Genomic DNA, 6,386 nt, shown 5'->3' with positions numbered 1-6,386 from the left:
AATGTACTGTGTAGACAGGGATGAATTTCTGTGGCTACTAGGGACTTGCTGTGGGACACTGGGCAAACAATTGATCTTCAGATTTGATATTTCCTGACTGAATGAGTGGCAAGATAAGGTGGTATTTTACAATTTTAAGATCATATGGGTTATCATAGTGTCTAAACTGTTCTTATGCCTCTATTGTGTCCTCAAATTGTGCTTGAGGCTAACCCAACCTTTGCAGAGCAGCGTTGGTCTTGTGCTCTCCGATAACATGAGGCAGTGAAGCACTCACTTTTCATTACAGGCTGTTCCAGCAATTACCTACCACCATTATGGGACATTAATTTACAGTTTGCCTATATTGGCCTGGATGGATAAAGCTCTGAGCAATCTGGCCTAGTGAAAGGTGTCCCTGCCCACGGCATGGGAGTTGGAATTAGATGGTCATTAAGGTCCCTTCCAATTCAGGCCATTCTATGATTCATTCTATGATTATACTTAGGTGTTAACAACTTCCTCTTGTATCCTGTGCTAAAGACAACTTCTTCTGTGGGGAAGGGCAGCTCCTGATAGGAGTTCTTAATCCAGGCACTTTTCATTCTCTTTTCCTGGTGAACTAGAGATCAACCTTTGTAAACATTTCAGGATGATACATTTGCTAGAATCTGTGTCTTTTTACTTCACCCTCTCCAATTCTTTATTATCCTTTTAGTGCAAAGATTCATCTTGTATTCCCTGTGGCCTGTTGACTGACCCAGCTAGACTGAAATTCAGTCCTTACTTTTCCTGTGTTTATCACTAATGAGTTGTAATAAAACGATTGCAGAAGTATTCCCAAGTTTGCTGGGGCAAAGTTGAGAGGCCGATTCTCTGCTATATAAAACCAACCCAGTTGTTGTAATAACCAGCAGAAGTGGGTGGGCATTGAAGTCAAAATACTTGGCTGCAGGGATGTTTCAAGGAACCTCTCTTTCCAGTATGTCTTTCATTTGATCTATTTCACACATTATTTTTCATAATGTAACACCTTGGCATCAATTAACACACTATAGTAGTCAAGGTTTTTTTTCAAATTTACACCAGAATACTTTCTTATCATTGGACCATGATTAATCGATAACCAAATAACCTTTCCCTTTAATTATTAGCCCAAACATTCTAGTTTAACACAACTATAACAAGTTGATTTTTTTTTCTAATCCAGACCTTTTGTCACTCCAACCTCCTTGAGGAAAAGAATTCTACACAGTAATATACATTCAAGTACAAATTATATGTATCAAGCTTTACTTATCAGCCTTCCTTAAGGCCTAAAAGATCTCACCAGCATCAACATTTCTCTATCTCAATTTACCCAGAGAAAAACAGTAATCCTGGGAAATTAAAGACTCTTTACCAATGTCTGAGTTATTTCCTGATCTGAATACTAAGTTGAAGCACAGAAAATCATGGAAATATAGCTGTAGACCTGATGATGCTCTGCAGTCACCTTTAACTTCCCAACTCTGCTCAAGTGCCACAAGTGTGTTCTGTTCCACAAGTGTTCAATTTGGCCATAATTCTACAATTTTTTCCTGTTTATGCCATTTTATTCAGTCCTCCAGTAAAATGTCCATAACTAAGATGTCCATAACTAAGATGTCCATAACTAAGCTAAATGGAAGGCACAGCACATGGACTGTGAGATATAACTGGACACTGAAGCCAAAAAGAGATGATCTACATTTCAAAGAAAAGGAGCAAAATCACTTAATATTTGATGTCCTTTTGGTTTGGACTGTTTGTGTTCACATCTCACAATATTGTCTCAAAGGAGCAGAGATAATTTATTGGGAGATGACTGATTTTGATCTCAGGAAGTACAGCATGACAAATCGTGCCAGTTTAAAAGTAATTGCTTTTTAATTGCAATGTCAAAAATTATACAGTCCCACAGTAGAAACATACCAGTCTGCCTCTCTCAAATTGCCTTTCACTCTTTTCACTGACATAATCTTCAATTAGCTCAGGAAAGGTTACTGTGGTCATGACTTGACATGATAAAACTTGATGTAGTAAATTAGAAATGAATAGGAAATTATTCATATATCACTCCATGTATTATTTTCAGCAGCGGGTGGGTTGTACTGAATACTAATGCCTGGGCTGTCCTGTGAGCTGACAGGCACCTGGGGGTCAATGAACTCCAGGCAGAGTCTGTTGCAAAACATCCCTATCAGAGATAAGAATGTTGTTATTACCTGAATTCAGTTAAAGCTCCAGGTAGTACTGACAGGGATATTCCAGTTAATCATTACTGAGACAGAACCCAGCCTTTTGTGCTGCTTTGTCCCCAGTTCCGAGTCCAACCAGGAAACAGCCCAGCCCCACACACATGGATAGAGCAGAACCTTTAATGTCCTGACTGTCCTACAGTGGCCCAATCCATGGCATGCCAGAATTCCTGATGAATACCGTGGTAAAGAGCAGTGATGACAGTGGAAGACTACAGAGAAGGAGAGCATCAGCCATTCCCTGGGCCTGCTCAAGCAGCTCATACCTGAGGAAGAGGAAACAACTGCAGGGAAAAGAGTCAAGCAGCTCATACCTGAGGAAGAGGAAACAACAACTGCAGGGAAAAGAGCCCCCCAGCAGCTGGATAGGAGCCCTGTCACTAGAGAGCCAGCATTTCCCAGAAATAAGAGCTGTAGGAGGAGTGAAGAAATATGGTGCATCATTGGCAGTGGTGAATTTTTATTCCCTGTGTGATTGCCAGGATTTTTGATTGCCATAGAAAAGTCAGTGCTTGGTAAAAATGATGTAATCACTGAGAGGTTTCACCATGCACCCTGCAGCTGAAGTGCAGCCAGAGGAGAGGGGGATTAGCCAGCTTCTCTGACCACTTTCACACTTAACAGTCAGCAAAGCCCTCCAAACACCCACATTTTTTTGATGCTCAGCAAACGCAGCAAATTTAAATAAAAATTCATTGCTTGAATGAAATAATATATATTTATTGGTAATAGACACGCATTACTAATTATGATGATGGACTAGCATAATAAAGAACTTTTAATTTTGTAATTCTGTATTTCCCTGTCATGTCTATAGTATCTTAATACAGGTCTCAACAAAACCACAGCACTTGTTACCAACTGAAACAGAACAAACTGTTCCCTACAGAAACATTTTTTCATGGGATGTTCCTGCCTGCAAAATTCACAAGATAGTCTCAGGTAAAGGCTGTTTTCCTGGCTGTAGTACTGAGCAAAAAAAAAAGCTGATTAATATTAGATTTTTACCTGACTGCTTCAGTTTTAATTTTTTAAATTTTCTGCAATCAGCAGCTTCTGTGAAAAGTATGCTCCTTGCAAGCCATAGGGTTATTTTGGGTAAGTCTTTCAATGAATATAACACAGCAGTAACAGAAACCTAATCTGTGACCTATAGGACCTTGGACAATGGCACACATCAAAGGCACCTGTCTAAACTGCAAGAAGCACAGATAAGATTAGCATTGGTGTCACACACTCCTAGAGCTGCTGCAAGTTTTTCTCTGCTCTCTTTGTTTCCTCTAAGAAAGGTAACATCCTTTACTGTGGCTGCAGGCAGCATGTGAAATGACACAAGCCTGTCCAAAATATGTTAATATACTATGCATGTGTGGTTTTCTCTCAGCTATGTTTAAACTACGAGGTGCCCAGAATCCTGGGTGAATGCTGAAGTCCTCAGAGAAATCCAGAACTACATTTCTTGTATGAAAAATAGGTGAAGTTCAGGCAAGGCCATGCACATTGGTCTTACAGTTTATTTCCCCAAAGGAAAATCATGTCCAACACATTTCTCTTTCCTCCTATCTCCATAGTTTTTATTGTAACAGGTTTCTGCTGTTACTAGCATCAAGATATTGAACATCCTCAGGCAGGATGAGAGTGCCTGTGCAGGGTTGCTGGTGAGCTGAGCCTGTGCAACCTGCCCGTTGCCTTCGGCAATGGTGCTCGGCATGACCATGGCTGTTGCTCTGCTGCTGCTCATTATTTCCCACCTTATTCCTGTCCCAGGTCTTGCTGCTGCTGATCCAAAACACCAACACCTTGTTCCATTAGGATACTCTGTACTGCTGCTTGTAACCAAGCACAGCAAATATTTAGTTACATGCAGTCAAACACGTCCCTCGCGTCCTGAGGCACTTCATCTTTCTTCATTAACAGATGATATAGAATGAAAGAGTAGTGAATAACTGCAGGCTTTTGACTGAACTGAAGTCTTAGGCGTGACTGTTTGAATATTTAATTCCATGTTTGATCCACCTCTTCATATGAGGGCCATTGAACAAAATGTCTAGCACCAGGTGCCATTACTTGATTCTATTGTTATGTTATTACTGCTCGTTGATTTTTCCAAAAATTTGGGTGAAAACTAATATTTTATAGGTACAGCTTTGTGATAACTGTGGTGTATTCCAACAGCATTTAACTTGAATTCATGTCTTCCCTGCAGTGGAAGCACAAGCAAAGTTCAGCTGTAAAATGTATGAAAGAGATTAACCTCCATCTCTGGGATCTTCTTGGGATGTGGTGCTTTGCCTCCAAGGCAGGATGAATACTGCAGAGCTATCAGTGTAGTCTAGAAATCTAAAGTAACAGTGAAGCCAAGGAAGTTATTTCTTGCAAGATACAGATTTCAGTGATTTAAATGTGGATGTAGAAGACATGAAACTTTTCAAATTGTGCCAAAAATTGTAGGTTTTGCCTGTGTGTTTCAAAAATCTGCACACAGTGGTGGCTGGGATTGCTGGCTTGTTTCATTTGTTGCATCCTTTGGTCATGAATTCTGAGATGCTGACCACAAAAGAGGCACATGAATTTCCCCGTGGTTGAGAAAAGGTATTTTTGAACTCTTTTTCCAAATTGAAATTTACCTAGCAGCTCACCAGTAATGATATCTTCGTCAGACAGACTTCACTGCCTATTAGCCTCCTAGTGAGACATCTCCTCAAATCTCAGTGAAGCAAGCTGGATTCTGGAAAGGGCAAAGAAAGCATTGCTCATACGTCCTACTTGTTGCCAGACAGATGCATATCCAATCTGCAATAAATCCACTGGGAAGAAAAAGAGCATTGGTAATTATTTTCCTACAATGATTTTCAAAAGAAATTTCTTTTATAACTCCTGTCTGGAGTCCCTGAGGTTCCTGAATGGTCTGCACTTCGATGCGCTGCCCAGATTGTGCCTGTTATTTGTTGTTTCCTGTGCACCAGCAGTACGTCTGTTTGGTGATTTAGTACCATATGACTAAATGGAACACAGTAGAAAGAGCACTAAACATCCTCCATCAGAGCTCTGAAGCATAATTCAGTTCCCTCCATCTCGTCAACTGATGGATCGAACCCAGAAACTCCCAGATTCCATGCAAATATCTTTTCTTATGGCATTAAGATTTCAGAGGCCAAGTTTTAGAGCACGTTGATTGATTTCTGAGGACCAGAGGCATTTGGAAACACCATCACCCCGAATAAAGGAGAGCAAATAGGACCATGAAGTTGTCTAGTCTCAAAGATGTTTCTTACAAACATCAGATATCCTGTCATCTCTTGCACACCTGCAATTGGTGGATGAAAGCTGAGGTGACTATGATGAGAAGTAAGTCATCATAGTTGGTTGCAGTAACAAGAACATTTAAACTAGTGAGAACATGCCTAAAGAATGCAAACATTTTAAGTGTTGCTGCAAACAGTGAAGTTTGTTTCCTTCTGTATATAAATTAGGAGGGATACTGTGACAGCAGCTGCTGGGTTAGACTACTGCTCACTACCAATGATCAGTTGAACTGATCATTAACACCCTTAAGAATGTCCCATCATCAGCAAAAATCAGGATCCATCAGCCTAAGAGGAGGAATAACACTCCATGATAACTGGATGTCCCAGTCACAACGCCAGCCAGAATGAATATGTTTGGATCTTTTTAAGCAGACAACTGTTCCCTATCCATCAGGTCAGGTACATTATCTCTAGGTACCAGTGGGGTCATGCTGACTGGAGTGTGTGCTGAAATCCTGCAGCAGCTGTGTCTTGTATTCATGAAGAAACCTAAAAGACATAGCCTAAAATACATGGGATATGAGAGTGTGGAAAGAGAGCTGTTGAGAGATAGGCATTGATTGTGCCTCTGCTACTTTCTCCTTTGATCCTGTTTTCAGTCCTTCAATTAATTCTGTTAGCAAGCACCTAATTATTTGGCCACCTCTGACTTACTCATCAATAGTAAATTACAGTAGCTGTTTCAAAGGATAAAATTAATCCTAATGATAGCCAAAGTTACTTTTGAACTGTACTTAGGCAAGTCCAGGGCAGCTTCACTAGCATTGAATAGATATATGTCGTTGAAAACAGTACTCTTGTAAATGGGTGGAGCACAGCG

Source organism: Corvus brachyrhynchos, unplaced genomic scaffold, assembly GCF_000691975.1.
Source record: "Corvus brachyrhynchos isolate BGI_N302 unplaced genomic scaffold, ASM69197v1 scaffold80, whole genome shotgun sequence".
Classification (NCBI taxonomy): Eukaryota; Metazoa; Chordata; class Aves; order Passeriformes; family Corvidae; genus Corvus; species Corvus brachyrhynchos.
Note: the sequence above shows the minus strand (reverse complement) of the source record.